The sequence below is a fragment of the Delphinapterus leucas genome, chromosome 12 (genome assembly GCF_059928025.1).
Source record: "Delphinapterus leucas isolate spDelLeu-1000000601 "Yukka" chromosome 12, BTC_Dleu_Yukka2, whole genome shotgun sequence".
NCBI lineage: Eukaryota > Metazoa > Chordata > Mammalia > Artiodactyla > Monodontidae > Delphinapterus > Delphinapterus leucas.
In genome coordinates, this window is record NC_143140.1 from 62,693,825 (window position 1) to 62,713,142 (window position 19,318).

General features: G+C 32.6%; 1 protein-coding gene across 3 annotated transcripts in view; it reads right to left on the bottom strand.

Annotated features, from left to right (window-relative positions):
- PTPRK (protein tyrosine phosphatase receptor type K) overlaps window positions 1–19,318 on the bottom strand; it is a 578,185-nt gene that overhangs the window by 188,527 nt on the left and 370,340 nt on the right. The window lies entirely within an intron of this gene.

A 19,318-nucleotide genomic window follows, 5' to 3' on the forward strand; every position in this document is an offset into this window, starting at 1 on the left:
CTCAAGTAACAGAATCTGATAGAGGACGGAGGGTGTGGACAAGCTGAGAGAGACTGAGGAATTAGGGTTTATAATGGGACTAGAAAAAACAGAATGAGAGTAGTACAGAGGAAGAGGTTGAATTGATAAGTTTAATGCTAGAAATCAAAGGGTCTGAGGAATGCATGCATGGATTCATTTAAAAAGAAAATACTCTAAGAAATGAGTTACCTATCTGGCTAGTTAAGGCACCTAAAGTGGTAGTAGAGTGAAATGTGGAAAACGCATGACCTAGGTGGCAAAATGACGATGAAAAATAAGAAAAGTTCGCTGAGAGTTGGAGGATCATGACAAACGAGAGCAGCATTTATATGTTGTGACTCACAAAGAGGGAGCACCTCAGGAAAGGCAGAAGGTGATAGAATTATCAGGCACCACTTAAGTCTCAGGGGAAACATCTAGTGGCCTGCCTAAGACAGGTCAGGACTCAAACATATCTGAAGAACTGACCCACGGAAGACCAATTGCTCTTTTTAAAATTAAATAACTCAAACTAGAATCTGTCACGTGCCTTCCATCTCTCTAAAACGGAATACAATGAGAAATATGGCCCAGAACTAGGACAGTTTTTGCCTTCAAGGAGCATAGAATGTGTTTGGGAAAAATAAAATAAAATACATGAAGAAATTAGTTGATTAACAAAACAAAACATAAATAACTGGTATACATTATATGTGAAATCAAAATCAAAAGAAGATCAGAGACATGACAGAACTGCAATAAGTTAAAATGGCAAAGGTGAAAAAAAGGCAAGATGGTGAAAACTGATAAAATGACACAATTTTCTCAGCATGTTACATAGCACAACATGTTGTGGCCACAGGGACATAGTTGAGAAAGCTATTAATATGTAGTATAAGAAAAATAATTAAATCTATTTAATCATGTTCATCTTTCTCCAGCATGTGGGTTTTCCCATTAGTTAGAGCATATTATGCATTTGCTATCAGAAGAAAGAAAATGTGCTTTCCAGAATATGACTTAGCTTACTTGGGTATAAAACCGTACTATCAGAAGGTGACTGGACCATTCAAACTACAATTAGCATTACATTTTCACCACAGCTCTACAGATTGAAATCCATCTTTCAGGCTACAATGACTATGTAAGTAAAAACACTGCCCTCCCCTTCAAGAATCAGCCAGTTGAGAAAGAATTTAAGATAAAAGCACTACATTGCTGTTCTGACAGACAACGACAACATTCTAGATACAATTCCTGCTAAATGAAAAATATGAACTTCATCAAGTCCTTGTTAATCATTTCATTTGATGGAAATGTATTCATGCAATATTCCCACAAAAATGGCCTTTTCTTCTAAATATTAAAATAGCTAAAAAGGGTTTACGACAACCAATATAAAGGTGCAGTTACAGCCTCCATTTATCAAAATAAGCTTCACTCTCCATGGTCCCAAGAAAAAAGTAAAACTCCATAAATACCATCAATAATGATGATGGAAGATTAGGAATTTGGAAACATGTATTCTTTAGCTAAGAACTGATTTATGACTGAAACAGGCTATGAGTATGATAGAAAAATTCCATAAGAAGGAAGGAGAAAGCTGAGTCAGTTATTTGCTTAGACTTAACAAATGGGTCACAATTGTTATAAATAATTTAGTGATCCCATTTTCATGTCACATCTCTTATAGGCATTTGCTACTAAATGATCAACATATTAATAATTAATTGAAGTACTGTATACTGACAGATAATTTCATAATAAATAATTGCTAAATTACGAAAGAGCATGTATTTAAGACTATAGTATTAGAATAGCAGCAGCAAAAAATATTAGTAAAAAAAAGGAGAAAATGATCAAAATTATTATTTTTTAACATCTTTATTGGATTATAATTGCTTTACAATGGTGTTAGTTTCTGCTTTACAACAAAGTGAATGAGCTATACATATATATATGTTCCCATATCTCCTCTTTCTTGTGTCTCTATCCCACTGCTCTACACAAAGCACTGAAAAGCAAAAAGCACAAAGCAGATCTCCCTGTGCTATGCGGCTGCTTCCCACTAGCTATCTATTGTACTTTTGGTAGTATATATAAGTCCATGCCACTCTCTCACTTTGTCCCAGCTTACTCTTCCCCGTCCCAATGTCCTCAAGTCCATTCCATATATATGTGTTAGCGTACGATATTTGTTTTTCTCTTTCTGACTTACTTCACTCTGTATGACAGACTCTACGTCCATCCACCTCACCATAAATAATTAAAGTTTGTTTCCTTTTATGGCTGAGTTATATTCCATTTTACATGTGTGCCACATTTTCTTTATCCATTCATCTGTTGATGGACACTTAGGTTGCTTCCATGTCTTGGCTATTGTAAATAGAGCTGCAATGAACATTGTGGTACATGACTTTTTTGAATTATGGTTTTCTCAGGGTATATGCCCAGTAGTGGGATTGCTGGGTCGTATGGTAGTTCTATTTTTAGTTTTTTAAGGAACCTCCATACTGTTCTCCATAGTGGCTGTATCAATTTACATTCCCACCAACAGTGCAGGAGGGTTCCCTTTTCTCCACACCCTCTCCAGCATTTATTGTTTCTAGATTTTTTGATGATGGCCATTCTGACTGGTGTGAGGTAATACCTCATTGTCGTTTTGATTTGCATTTCTCTAATGATTAGTGATGTTGAGCATTCTTTCAGGTATTTGTTGGCAATGTGTATATCTTCTATGGAGAAATGTCTATTTAGGTCTTCTGACCATTTTTGTATTGGGTTATGTGTTTTTTTGATATTGAGCTGCATGAGCTACTTGTAAATTTTGGAGATTAATCCTTTGTCAGTTGCTTCATTTGCAAATATTTTCTCCCATTCTGAGGATTGTGTTTTTGTCTTGTTTACGGTTTCCTTTGCTGTGCAAAAGCTTTTAAGTTTCATTAGGTCCCATTTGCTGATTTTTGTTTTTATTTCCATTTTTCTAGGATGTGGGTCAAAAAGGATCTTGCTGTGATTTATGTCATAGAGGTTCTGCCTATGTTTTCCTCTAAGAGTTTTATAGTGTCTGGCCTTACATTTAGGTCTTTAATCCATTTTGAGTTTGTTTTTTGTGTATGGTGTTAGGGAGTGTTCTAATTTCATTCTTTCACATGTAGCTGTCCAGTTTTCCTAGCACCACTTATTGAAGAGGCTGTCTTTTCTCCACTGTATACTCTTGCCTCCTTTATCAAAGATAAGGTGACCATATGTGCGTGGGTTTATCTCTGTGCTTTCTATCCTGTTCCATTGATCTATATTTCTCTTTTTGTGCCAGTACCATACTTTCTTGATGACTGTAGCTTTGTAGTATAGTCTGAAGTCAGGGAGCCTGATTCCTCCAGCTCCATTTTTCTTTCTCAAGATTGCTTTGGCTATTCGGGGTCTTTTGTGTTTCCATACAAATTGTGAAATTTTTTGTTCTAGTTCTGTGAAAAATGCCATTGGTAGTGTGATAGGGATTACATTGAATCTGTAGATTGCTTTGGGTAGTAGAGTCATTTTCACAATGTTGATTCTTCCAATCCAAGAACATGGTATATCTCTCCATCTGTTTGTATGGTCTTTAATTTCTTTCATCAGTATCTTATAGTTTTCTGCATACAGGTCTTTTGTCTCCTTAGGTAGGTTTATTCCTAGGTATTTTATTCTTTTTGTTGCAGTGGTAAATGGGAGTGTTCCCTTAATTTCTCTTTCAGATTTTTCATCATTAGTGTACAGGAATGCAAGAGATTTCTGTGCATTAATTTTGTATCCTGCTACTTTACCAAATTCATTATTAGCTCTAGTAGTTTTCTGGTAGAGTCTTTAGGATTCTCTATGAATAGTATCATGTCATCTGCAAACAGTGACAGTTTACTTCTTTTTTTTTCCGATTTGGATTCTTTTTATTTCTTTTTCTTCTCTAATTTCTGTGGCTAAAACTTCCAAAACTATGTTGAATGATAGTGGTGAGAGTGGACAACCTTGTCTTGTTCCTGATCTTAGAAGCAATGGCTTCAGTTTTTCATCATTAAGAATGATGTTGGTTGTGGGTTTGTCATATATGGCCTTTATTATGTTGAGGTAAGTTCCCTCTTTGCCTACTTTCTGGAGGGTTTTTATCATAAATGGGTGTTGAATTTTGTCAAAAGCTTTCTCTGCATCTATTGAGATGATCATATGGTTTTTATCCTTCAATTTGTTAATATGGTGTATCACATTGATTGATTTGCGTATATTGAAGAATCCTTGCATTCCTGGGATAAACCCAACTTGATCATGGTGTATGATCCTTTTAATGTGCTGTTGGATTCTGTTTGCTAGTATTTTGTTGAGGATTTTTGCATCTGTGTTCATCAGTAATATTGGCCTGTAGTTTTGTTTCTTTGTGACATTTTTCTCTGGTTTTACTATCATGGTGATGGTTCCCTCACAGAATTAGTGTGGGAGTGTTCTTCCCTCTGCTATATTTTGGAAGAGTTTGAGAAGGATAGGTGTTAGCCCTTCTCTAAATGTTTGATAGAATTCTCCTGCAAAGCCATCTATGGTCCTGGGCTCAAAATTTATTTTTGATAATTCTATTATTAGCATCTCTAAAAGATCACTGTAACCAAAAGTGACATAGCTGACCTTAATAATATAATGACAAAAGATTGAATTATAGTAAAATATCACATTTTAAAAGAGAATGCCTACATTTCACAGTACACATATCTGTGCAAAAAGAAAAAAGCATCATTTACTTGGTTAATGAAGAAAAGTTTAATGAATTCTGAAAAGGCATAAATTGTACTATCTCATTTTGTGACCACAATGTAGTACACATAATTAAAACTAACTGGATATATGGTACAAAATAAATGATTCACCTAAGGAATTACTTCATCAAAGAGGAGATAAAAATGCAATTAGAGATAATTTCAAATATAATGAAAATGATAACCCAATTTCTAGCTATTATAAATTCTCATAACTTGTTACTTGGGTAGTGATACAAGATGAAAATACAGTTAGACGCACAAAGTTATATTTCATTTTTCTATTTATTATGGAAAATGTTAAACATATGGCAAAGTAGAATAATGTAATAAACCATCATGTACTTAGCCTCAATAGTTATTAGTTGCTTTGTTCAAATCTTCATCTAATTTTGTTCTGTGTTTCGTCATCCAAGTATTTTTCTATCATCTGTCACAGAATTGCAATGCCTAGCATAAACTAATAATTTATACATTTTACCTGAAGTTAAAACTCCAAATTTGGAATTTCCAGAAAAACAAACTAAATATAAGTTATATCAAGTTTCAACAATATTTATTAAAATAGAGAATAAAAAACTTAATTAATATCTATTAGCAACAAAATTTAAATGCAACATAAAATAGTTATTATTATAAGAATATAAGTTTTATTTAAAACAATCACATAAATGATTGGAATTTTAAGGACCCACCTCTAAATGGGTCTTGCTTGCTTGCTTATGTGTAAGTGTCCCTGTCTGTACACATGCATGCACATATGCACGTATGTATGTCAGAGAAGCAACCATAGCATCAGGGGTTACAAATACGGATTGTTGGAGCCAGGCTGCCGTAGTTTAAATCCTGGTTCCTTCTTTTAATAACTGTGTGACTAAAAAGAAGCACCTAATTTCTCTTTGTTTCCGTTTCTTTGCCTTTAAAATGGGGTTAATACCTCATCTTGATACTGTGAGAATTTAAATGAGTTAACATAGGCCTATAATCGTTTATCCAAATTCTGAACTTTGATGAAGTAATTTATAGTGTTTGGTCATCCCCCTTCTTTTTTCTGCAGAGGTATAAATGTGTCTGATCACGGAATGTTGCTCTAGTCCCCACTGGAGAGTTACTATGCTTTCATGTCTGAGCATAGGCTATGGATTTTTCACAGTCTCCTTAAACCCCCTGAACACTATTGCATCCTTTGGACACTATCACTTTTCCTTTTAAAGAGGAAAGGTACTTCAAGACTTGTCAGGATTATCTTGCCTCTTAAAACATATAAATTATATTATGTTATTTATTATCATTTTTTACATATATTTATTAGATTAATTGGTATATATACATAAAGTAAACATATGAAGTACATCACATTTGACTAAAAACAACCACAAGCACTACAAAGAATGACATTTTTCTAATATCAGTGACCTGATTATTTGTTTTAGATTGTTATGACAATCACCATTGTGGAATGGTCAAAAACATTCCACAATCATTTGAATATCTAATTTTCTCTCTCATCTAAAGGCATTAAATATAAATACTCAAGCAAAATAATTTTTAAAGCATCATGATAAAATGACAACTCTTTAATGAATGGCCTCTCCGTGTAGTTCTTATTGACTGAGTTGAGTTAACCCTGGGATGTGAACACACTTAACAGTAGAGGGGCAAGGCTGCTGAGGGAAGCCTGAGTACTTTTTCCACAACACACAGACATTTCAAGATAAATCGCCAGGAGTTAACTTACAGAGGTCTACATCTAAAACCACATGAAGCACTAGTGCTCTCAAATACTTGACTGTTTAAGTAACTTGAAACATATTTGCAGTGGCCACTTCGGATTTCTCTGTCTTCTTCGGAGACCTTTATCAAATAGTCATTTATTTTAGCTTTTCTCCCCTTTCTCTCCATTTGAACTGGAAACCTGTTTAATTCTTCTATTTCATTCACTTTGATATATACTACCCTTCTTTCCTATATGTATCCAGAAAATGTCACAGTTGGCAAAAGTCTCCCCTCACAAGTGATAATTTCTGAAGTTCCTTTGAACTCCTCAGGACTAATATACATGAAAATGATTTTGAGGGCCAAATGTGTTGCTTTCAATTTATTATATAGCATTCCTTTTAATTTCTGGACATAGATGGGGTCATCAATGAGGTCAAAATTAGTTTTAGGTGACAAAAGACACTGCTGAAATGCCTCTCTTAAATCTGAAGGGTTGTAAAATTCAGTACCCAACAAAATAACTTTCATGAAAAAAAGAAATGCATAGTATTATGAAAGGAAGATTCTAAAACCTAAGTTGTCAATTTCATCTCTGTGAATAATTGCATATAGAGTGTACCTCCAAAAAGGTATGAAAATGTTTCAAGATTCAGTTTTTCACTTTTTTGATCCAATGAAGTAGATCCAAGTCCCAGACTAGAAACTTTCCACAGACTACATTTGGAAGCTCCAAGTAACTTCTCTCACCTTCCGGTTTCTTGCCCAATATAAGAACCAACCAACTGCTATATTCCTACAGAGCATGATAAAGCTGGATATGTTCAGTTAGTACAGTTTCTTAGCCAGTGGTACGAGCTAATTTTATATTTAAGGTATAAAATAAAAATTGTGTAAAACCAATTATTTTAATTCTTTATAAAACATCACATTCCAATGTGGTTATTGAAAGAAATCACAGAATGAAAAGCAAAGTTTATACACTTTCTGAAGCAGCAATTTGTAACGCTTGAATTTTAAAGGAAAATGAAGATGAACATAAAACAAAGTACATTATCTTTAAAAGTTTGCTGGTGCCAATAAAGTCTATTTATTCCCCTGACAATCTCCTTACGAACCTGCTGTGAAGACAGAAAGATAAATGTAAGGTATCAATCATTTCTATGGTAATAGATTGTGATGTCAAAACAGAAAAGAATATAGATTTATAGTAAGAATGGGATGTCTGTAGATACAAAATTTGGCACAAGGTCTACAAAATAGACAAAAATGGCCGTATCGCATTTACTTATGTCCTGAGAGGTTTTTTCCCAGTAGCACAATTTATATATTGTTAAAGAAGTATCATGTTTCACTTATGCCCTGATATTTATACAATTATTCAAAATTATTCTTTTTTCAGGACACTGAAAAACTCATTTAATTTGAAAAAGGATTACTACTGATTTATTATTACTCCTCTTACAACAAATAGACGTCATTAATGTCAAGTAAAATAACTGTGCACTTATACAATCCAAGAGATAGAGTAATAGAGATGTACCATATTCATTTTCAAGGGGAGCAATTTTACCCCAAGGGGATGAAAATTGGTTCTTGGAGGGGACAAAAAATATTACTCTTTTTTTAATATACAGTACATAAACAGGTATATAGTGTGTGTGGAATTAAAATTTCATGGGAGGAGATTTTAAAAATTCTAAAATGGCTCTGAGGGGAGTGGGTGACAATGAGAACGTGGTTGAGAAACATCGATTATACTCCCATTAGCTAAGGAAGGGAGTCAGTAACATGTTACAAAGTAGAGGAACCACAAAGCCATGGAAATTTAACTTAAAGAGGGAAGAAGGAGTTTGGGCTCTCACACTGAGGAGACAGTTCAGTGGAAAAGAACTGAGTCAGAAGAATTTGAATTAAAGTTATAGCTCAGGTTTTCGTTGGATGTCTGTCTTGTCCACATTACTTTCCTTTGTTGAACTGGTGCAATAATGTAAATGAATACTTAGTACAGCGTCTAATGCACTGAAAATAATCAATACATGCTACTAAATAAATATTAATATGTATGTAGTTTAACAAATTTATATTGACCACTTGAAACACTGAGGTGATTTAGTCTTCGAAAGCCTAGAAAATGATATTAGAAGATGGATTTAAATGAAAATAGTTTGAATATGAGTCCCTGAGCAAACAACAGAGTGATCAAATGAGTTACTGAAGGAAGCTTTAGAACTATTTCTATAAAATTTTAGGGGACTACACCTCCATCTGTTCAAGATGACTTTTATACATTCATGAGCCTTAAGGAAAGGGGCTAGACCAGATGGTCTTGAATTCTCTTCCACCTCTATTATTTTCAAACCTCAAATAGTTTGTATTAAATATGCTAGCTTAAAATCATATATACTGGATATAATTGAAAGGATAAGACTCTAGCCCATGTTCTAAAAGACACAATAGCTTACATTTTGAAACAATTTGTTTAGCATGTGAAATTTTGTCAAAAATAACAAATGATGATTGCATTCATAATTAACAGTTCCAGGGCTTTCTTGAGTATAAATCAGAAGGAAATAATATTTGATTGATGCATCACTGAAAGTTCATGTTCTAGTAGCCCTATGTGAATTGTCAGTGTGTATTCCATAGCTCGTTATGATTTATCTTCATCAGCCATAGGCCAGAATTACCAGACTCCAATTACTTTGCTTCCTAGATTCAAGAGAGAGGGAGAGAAATTATGTCATTCTACCACAGGAGATGGCTTAAAACGCCTGAGGTAAAGAAAGTAATCTACTGTTCTCTGACATTCACTGCCTGAAAGTCATTCACGTTAACAACCATTCAAACTTGTTTAGTGCAAGCCAATTGCTTCTATTTCCCTCTTGTCAGTTACATTAGCTTCAATTCAAATTTAACTCTTATAAAATTAAAAAAAATAAAACTCTCAAAAAGCTTGACAGGGTCATATATGGGTCCTGACAGAACATAATGTTTCTGAATTTGCTAACTTTAATATAATAATTTTCAAATTTTGATTTTCACAAAGAACACTCTACCCTTCAGAATGTATGCTCATTTTCATTCTCTTATGTTTCACCCTGAACCAGGGTGTGATGATGGGCAAATAAATGTTTATCAAGATAAAAAAAAAATCCTTCATTTATACTAAGTACAGCATCAGCAAAAAGAAACAAATGTTCTTAATTTCAAGCAAGACTATGTCATTATTACAAGATAGAGATTGTTACATTTCAAACTGCATAACATAATCTAATATTCTTTCACTAAGAACTATTATACTCATATAACAGACCATTAACTTCCAGACAATTTAAAGTTCACAAGGTTAACATTAGCACTAGAAAAAAGGAAATGGGGATGATATTTAAATAACAGTAAGTGAAAATATACTATTTTACAACCTAATGGAGATATTAGTTTTGATGTTTATCTTTTACGTAGGACTGCAGGACTTCGATGTTTTGCAAGCATTTTAACTGATATTATTTAAGACAGATTTTACACATGTGAATAAAAATGCTATATAACACAACTACCAATGAACTAAATATTAACCTTTTTTTTTCTAATTTTACTCATTTTATCTTGTTTTTCTCCTCTATGTCTGTGGGTGTGTTTGTGAGTCTGTGTGTAAGAGAGACAAAAAAAAAGATAATGGCCTAGATCTTTTAAGCTTGACCAAGTCTATCTGTGGTAAGAAAGCCAGAATGTGGGCATAGCTAATACACTCACTAAAACTGTCTTAAACTTGTTACATATAGAGAAAGAGCCTGAGGTAAAAGCAATAGATCCAATTATATTTAGAAATAATTGTCAAATCCTGGACAAAGGCTGCATTTCAATTCTAGAATGAGCTAAATACGTTCTTAGGTGTTCAGTTAGTCAATGAGTAAACTCTCTTTCCAGTTAACTCTATCTGGGTGAGGTCCATTAATGTTCAAAATTGAGCAGTGAAACAAATTACAGAAAGCTGCAAATATTAATAAGATCTGTAGAGTGTCATTCTCAGAGATGGTGATCAAGACCTCAGAAAACAATAGTATGTGGACATCAACAATGACATGTTTTTCCTTTTTCTTTTCTATGTGACTAGCACAATTTTAGGTGTTCTTATTACTTTATCACTATATCAGTAATTCTTCTTAGAATTATTTCAAACCATCAAAATGAAACCTAAGATTATTAAGGAATAGAACTGTGATGTTTCTATGCCATCATTTATTAAAACAAAATCCTTTTTTTCTAACAAGAAATTTTTGTAAATGCAGTTATCATTCTGCTTTTTCTCCACTGTGATGTTTTAAATGTCTTTGGGCTAGAACAGACATAAATAAGTGATCAATTTGTCTTTTCCCCTATTATTTGGGGTACATTTATTCCATAAAAATAAAACAATGTGATAAACAGATTGGTAGAAAAATATTTTTCAATTTCAAAGTTCAATTTCCCTTAGAACTTTATGCTTGATGGCAGAGAAAATGGAGAGATGCTGTCATATTTGGAAAAGGAAGGTTAAAAGCAAGCTGAGTTAGCTTACACTTATAGCAAAGGTTCCTACACTTTTTTATGTCATGACTCCCTTTGGCAGTCTACTAAAGTCCAGTCCTCTTATGAGAAGAAGGTTTACAAATGCATAAAATACAGAGAATTGCATTGGAAACAAGTTATAATGAATAGTATATATTATCTTTTAAATACGTAATACAGTAATAAATGTGTTTAGTAATGCATTAAATAGAGACAGGTCTATAAACTACTGCAATTTAAAAGTAGTGGTAACAGTAAGTGATATTTCAAGTTACCTACAACATCTGTAATGTGATATGAAAATATCTGTGATGTTTGTTAGAAATAAAGTCATCGATGTTACTAATACTATCATGGGTTGTGGCCTTTATTCACAATTAAAGGAAATACTCAGAGTTGGAAATTAGAGAAAACAAGATGTAATTTTTTTTTATGTACAAATTCTCCAGCAGTCTGAGTTCAATTCAAAAACACCCAGGTTAAGAACCCTTGTTTCAAAGGAATACTTTCCAGTCTCCTCCATCATCTTTCCTTACAACTCCCTCCCATCACACACACAAATCCCTCATGAATATCTCCAACCATTGTCTTCTAGACGACATGCCATAACCAACTCTATACATCGCCCAGTAATGGCCATCACTGAAACTACTATATGGCACATCTTACACATAAATATAGACATCCATGTATAAAGATATTTGAAAAGGAACTTTAATGATGATCAGAGACAGAGGCAATACTCTGACACAAATGTTCAAATTCAGAAAAATTTGTAACTCTCATCATGGAGAAAGTATGGCATCTGTTCTCAAATAAAGCATGATCCTATAGCCTTAGTTATTACAAGTTGTGACCCTATGTTTATGTCTCAGTTGCTTTCTCCAAAAAAGAAAATCTTTACCCACTGGGTGTACTGGATTATTAATAGCTTTAGACTTTGAGTTTTATACATGATATTACATGAAATTGCCTGACCAGCATATTATGGTTTATTCTGGTAAAACTACAACTCTCCAGCACCTCCAACTTGTGATAAAAAATATGAGTCGGCTTTGACACCATTAATACAGAATTAATATCTCCATCTTAAAAAAGTTATTAAATACAGAACTGGGTCTTAATTTCTGCATTCTAATCATTAGTTGGAATGAACTAGTTTGCTGATGTGCATTTAATAAATACTGTTTTAAAAAGGCATAAAATAAAGATACAGTTGGGGATGGTGGAAGATTAAAAACATTTAGCAAATCACTGAAGGTGGGAGGAAGGCCAGAGGAAAGGAACATTTGTAAAAAGGTAGACAATATACAGAAAAATGAAATTAGCTGAAGGAAAACAGGGAGACATTCAAGTGATTCCATATTTTCAAAGATATTTCAGAGAATAAAAATGTTCTAATTGTAAACAACTAAAGTTCAAAGAAGGGGCTATAAAACAAAAGGAGATGAAAATTAAGTTGCCACAATTCACAAAGAAGGAAATCCAAATGACCAAGTAAGAAGATGTTCAAGCTTGGGTTAATTAGGTAAATAATTAAAATATGTAAATATAAATTAAAATAACAAATTTCAGTTTTACACTCAGAGTGCCAAAAGTTAAAGTCTGACGATATCAAATACTAGAGAAGAAGTACAGAAGTTGGGACTCTAATAATTGACGGTCAAAGTATTAACAAATATAAGACTTTGGAATGCAATTTGACAATTTCTAGTAAAAGTGAATATGGATATACCATATGACATTACCATTCCAACTTTAGTTATATACCAGAGGAAAAGGTGTATATTCTAGAAGACGACATACACAAAAATGTTCATTACAGCATTGTTTATAATTGAAAAAAATACTGGAAATAATGTAAATGACCATCTACAGAGGAATGGTACTAAATGACAAGTCACAGAGTGGAATAATTTTTCAGCCACAAGCTAATAAACTGGACTGATATGGTTCTACATGGATAATTATCAAAACTTACAACTAAGAGAAAAGGTTATTTGATATATTTGTTCATAGATTTAATACATTTTTAAAAATACCTTCAAAACACCACATTCTCCAAAACAATCTACTGGGAAAATTCCAGACAAAAGGGATATATCAAATGAAAAACAAAGGAGTAGATAAATCATGGTAAAATGACTGGTTACAAGCACTTAAATGTGGAAGTAGTGTGAAAAAGCAGTAAGAATTATGGCTACAAAATGAAATACCAATGTTACATAACATCAAAATGTAAAATAACAATATTTCTGATACATTATTAATTAATAATTAGTGGTAGTGAACTAGGATATTCATGTTTATAGCAAAAAGTCAAGAGTTACCATCCAAAATAAATACTGAATTTCAAAAAATAATGATTTTGACCCTTTAATATTTATTTATGATCCATTTTCTTACCTCGTGTGATCTTTAAAACATACTTGACCTCATTGACTAGATTTGTTTTCCCATATTATAACAAACATAACACTCCCTCATACAAATCTCACAGATGCAATTCTACATGTTTTCATGGATATCCTATAAATTTTATGTGTGCAAGTTTATGTTTAGAATTGCTATAAAATCACCCAGGACTTTTTGGTGCATTGCATTGAATAAAACTTCTATGAAGGAAGGAACCAAAGAAAGAATGGAAAGAAACACTTGTGATGGGAAAATTTTACCTAGCTGATGGTCATTATTTTAGTTTTACCTAGTTTCCTATTTTATTATATAAAAATTAATTAAATATTTATTGTTAAGAACTAGTGCATATGGAATACGTTTTACAAGTTATTTTATCCAACCATTAACCCTTTCCTCTCTCTTTTTCCTCTTTACACACATATGCATACATACACACACATGCACACAGAAAGTGATGCATGAAATGAAATTCACCAAAAGTTAATGATCAAATTTTTTTTCCTTCATGATAGAACATTTAGACGATTTTGTTTTCTTTTCTTGTACACTTGATTTCAACCTTTAAAACTATGATATGAATGCAATAGAAAAATCAAACTGACTTCACGGGCACTAAAAACAATTAGGAAATACAAACCTTATTTTTAAAATATCTACATACATAAAGTAATACAAAGCAGACCCAAAACCTACACACAACTAGGTAAGTAAAATAATCAAGATTTTCATAACCACTAATGAGGATATTTTAAAATTTTTTTGCATTGCCTTCACTAAGACAAACTTTCAAAAATACCTCTACCTTAATAAAATAAGTAATAAAGTTTATTATAAAGTTCATGTGGTACTGGAAATGAATATTCAAGGATTTATTAAAAATTAATGAAACTAAAACCTAATTTATCATCTTTGTAAAAGTTTATACAACAGAACAATTATAGTTCGATAGGTAAAAGATGACAAAAAAGCAAACAGATATGTAAAAATGGTTTAAAACTATGTGATATAGCATTGGATATTTATCAAAATTCTGTGTGGTAGATGAATCTCTAGATTAGGTATCAATTATATGAGTATTTTTTTCTAGATATTGACGAGGAAAAAGATACTAAAATTCTGACCAGCAAGTTTTCCTGTGGCTTTAATATTAACTGTTCATAGGAGACTAGCTTTTAGAAAATCAATTTGCTCATAGCCTCAAGACAAAATAATTTGGTAGCCACAAGAGGAAAGAGATACTCAAGAGGATTGCCTGAAGGATATGCATTACAGACAGTCCTCTAGACAGGCTCCATTTTATCCTTAAACCAAGGCTGAGCTCCAGAGAAGATTTTTTTTTTCTTAGCCTCAGAATTAAGACAAGGTATATTTTCCTGAAGAAACTGACTTATTTATCTTATGAAACTATGACTTCTGTGGATAAGGCTATGGATCTTGGAGTCAGAAGTATCCAGATTCACATCCGAGCTCAACCAGTTAACAGCTGTGTGACCTGGGACAAAACTCTTAACTTCTTTGAGATTCCTCTCTGGCATACGTAAAATTGAACAAATCACCACTTTGTGGGGCATTGCAATAATTAAATAACATAATTACGTGTCAAATACTGAGCACAGTTCTTAGAATGCTGTAAGTGATTGAAACATTAGCTTTTTATTATAAACAAAATAAATCTGTGTCAGTTAGCTTTTTATTATAAACAAAATAAATCTGTGTTTTAGATTTTGCTTTTACTACTAATAAACACAGATTTTGCTTTTACTACTAATAAACTCAGAACCAAATCCATGGTCTCCCTAATAACACCAGGTTAGATGACATAAATGTTTGTTTACTCTTATTACCCTCTAAATCTATCTGTTTTTTTCCCCTAGTGTCCCTTTTTCTCCCAAGTTACTTATCAGTTCCTTTTCTTCTGTTCAATCTTGTATATTCTAGTAAACCATCCCAAATTGTTCTTGAAATTAAGAAGGATGTAAATAACACATATAATTGTATGTAAATATATAAATAATAAAATAAAGACTATTTGAATAATGTTTTATATCCTGTAAAATCAACACTGGTATTATGTTTTCTGTCACTTAAGTTCACTTAGGTTATCAATATCATCAAACAACAACTAGCCACTTCAGGATTAAAATATACAAATTTCCAAAATTAATCAACAATGATAACAAAAAAAAACTTCTTTGGAATCACTCCAGTGTTTAACCTGAGACAAAGCCTGTACTGTGCCTTATAAATAAGTATATGTTCAAACCTCACCACAATACAAAATACTATTACAACTTGGTTGGTGAGAAAAGCAAAATGGCACAGAATATGTACAGAGCCAGGAAAAAACAATCCAATTTTAATAGTAAAGATTTCATTAATATCGAGTTTGATGGCAAGCAGTCTATCAAATGAAATCAATCTTAAAGGTACAAGTTTAAATTAAAAACTATACCAAAAATTTTTCCCAAAAAGTTTATTACATTGCTATTTGCTATGGAAAAAAGACTGTAATCATTAATTTCTAAATTAAAAATCATATATAAAATTATTTTTCTACTTGTTATTCTTGTTATGCTTTTACTCAATACAGGCTACTTCACTGAGAAAGAATGATAAAGAGGCTAAAGACATGAATAATTCCTTTGTAATCTTGTTTGGGGGTTTAGAAAAACTATTGATTTTAGTCTGCATTTTCTAAAGTTAATATTTCCTAACTCAGTAACTTTATTTAAAATACAAAGAAATCTTACCTGGCATATTAAGTTCCCAGAGAAATGACCTCTTTCTCAGGAGTGCCACTTTGGGAGTTAGCACAGAATTCATGTGTCATCTTTTAAGGTAATAATGTAATAAACCTTTCATTTCCTCTCCACGAGATATATAGCAACTAAGAAGATGTAGCAACTAAAGAAGAAAAAAAGTAAAACAACTACTTCCAAACAGGCATGATTGCAAAGGACATTTTAGGAGTACAAAACTTGTAACTATAAAATCATCAAAGCAAAAATGCTTTGTTTTTTTGTTCATACTTCACACCAACTCAGAGATTATGAATGACTCTGAGAGGCTACGGTTATAAAAACTATACAATAGGTCTTTTTAGAAAAAAGAGCTCCAGTAAGAAAGCAAAAATTTTGTGAATCCCTTAGACTGTACATTGGTGCATGTGGACATAAATGTGCATAGACAACTGAGAAAATATAAACAAAGAAGCAAACTACGAACATCCATGGAAAGCTTCCTTCAATTTCACTGTAAGACATTTTCTGGATATAATGATATAGCTTATAAAGGAACAAGGAAGTAGCATGAATTTGAACTCAGGGCAAGAGTGAGGGTAGGCTGGGGTGGGAAGAGAAGAAAAGAAAAATGGAAGAAAAATAACACCTTAAATAAAATTTTACTTTCCTCGATACAGTTAATCCAAAGTCATTTCAGCCAGAGTGTCACAACCTATATATGTATCAACTGGGTTTGTGTGATGAAAATTTGCCAAGCCAGAAGTGATGCAGTATTTGTCAAAAAGATTGAATTGCCCTTTCATATTAGTACAAAAAACGACAGTGCATGATTATTGCCACAAGCATGAGGTTGTTTAGGGATAATGTGAGCACCTTAACAGTAGGTAGTAATGGGAAATGTCTATCTCTTTTCCTTTCCTTTCAAGGTAGGCACTTTAACATGCCTTGTTACACTGCCAAACCATTTCTCACTCCAAACTTCTTAAATACTACCCCTCCAAGCCAAGGATATATTTTTAACTGAAGACATATGCACTATTCACTGCCAAAACCATAATATAATAAATGGTTTACTAGTCCCATGAAAATTAAAATATTGTGTATTGCTTGTAATATGGGGGCATCTATGCTCTACTGTTCTGCTGCATGCAGGTCCATGTTCATTTCTCTATTATTCAGACTTTTGATGACAGGTATATTAAAAGGCTGTGATTATACCCTCTTATTTTTTTTAAAAGAATATTTCTAACTCCTAAAGATGTCTGCATCAGATCAATTCGTGACTTTAAATTTAAAATAATAGTAATATTACCCAATTTTAACTTTACTGTTACAAATATATGTATACATATTTCTGTCAAAATATATTTCCAGGAGCTTAATAGATTTACAACTTTGACACTTTCTCTCGGAGTCAATTTCATAATAGAGGTCATACCAACTCATCTTCTTAAAAGATAATAAAAGAATTGATTAACCAACTTTAGAATGTATTTCGAGAATCCTTTCATTGAAATTGTACACAACTAAATAAATGATTAGAATAAAAAGAGCTTTAAAAAGGGCTTACTTATTACTTACAAAATTACAATTATAAAATATTGCAACTGAGAGAAAAAGTGATCAGCTAAAAAAAGTAGAAATCCAATTAACCTAGCCCATATAATTAGCATTATACTCAAAGAGTAAGGAATAGTTTAAGGAATAAATCACTAAAATTTGTTTTTGTTTTAATAATAGGTAACTGTAGAGTCATTTCCTTAAGAAGATATTTGTACTGCTGTTTTACAATAAAATCTCAGTCTTGACGACCTACTTTTTAGACTACAAGAACATTCCACTAAAATCTGACAAAGAAACACTTATTTTCTGCTATTCACTGAAATAGGTACTTTATTTCACTTGCTCTGGTGAAAATCCTTGGAAAGTCTAGTTATTTAAATTTGTCCTACAGAGGCTTCTGGTTTGAGGGTATAAAGAATCACAATAATTATTTTAGTTCATTTTCAAAGCACTCAAGTGTAGAATTTGATACAAAACTGAAAAAATAAGTTGTTATAACTCAAAGTTCTATTAGGATATCAGTGCAAACACAACTGTTTGTCCCATACTCGCATCCCAAAGAATGACCAAGCCTCTGCTGCTGTTAATCCCTCCTACACGTGCTCATGACCCTCTCCTGTCATGGTGTGGAGTTCCTAAGTGTATGCATTCTGCATAAGAACACCATGAATCTTTGAGATGAGGTACCAAAGGAGGTCAGAGAGCAAATGGGAAAGAGGACAGAAATGCACTCAACAGAGGGCAAGTTCACCTAGGATCAGCTGGTGAAAACCAAAACTAAACCACATTTTGATTCTGCCTTTAGCATAATGCTCTGAGCTACTCATTATGGGGAACACTTAAAATGTAACTACGGATGTCATAATTCGACAAACTAATCAGTCTTTTTAAAGTATATACTGATCAAGTTTAATGCATTTGTAAATAAAAAACAGCCACTGTATTTTTTAAAGTTGGTTCTACATAAAAACATTGAACAGTTTCAGTAATCTGAATAGTTCATGCAAAAAGATATTAACGTATACAATATAATTCAACCCTCCCCCAAATTTTTTTAAATGTGGTTGAACAAAATTTACCTGAATTTCTAATTCAAGGAAAGCATACCCATGACTCCAACGTCACGAATGAAATGGTGATGATGCCCAAATCTGTATATCCTGCTCTCTACCCTCTCTATTGAACTGTAGATCCATGAATATAACTGCCTACCCAATATCTCACTTCTAAAACTAAACATAGCAACCTCCCTTCCAACACTTTCCCAATGTTTTACCCCTTCAAGTTAAAACCTGTCACTATACCTTACTTTTCCAAGCCAGAATTCCTTCCAATGTGTCACAAAATTCTACTGATTGCAACTCTCAAATCTCTTTCATCTCTGCCTCAGCATTGGAATCATTATCTGCACTGCTTCAGTTCAAGTACTGATCAATTTTTTGCCTAGATTGATATTAGAAGCCTTCTAAATCTCCTGAAATCTCCTTTCAATCCTTTTCCCAACAACCACTAGAGAAATATTTCTAAAAACCAAACCATTCTAAACATTTC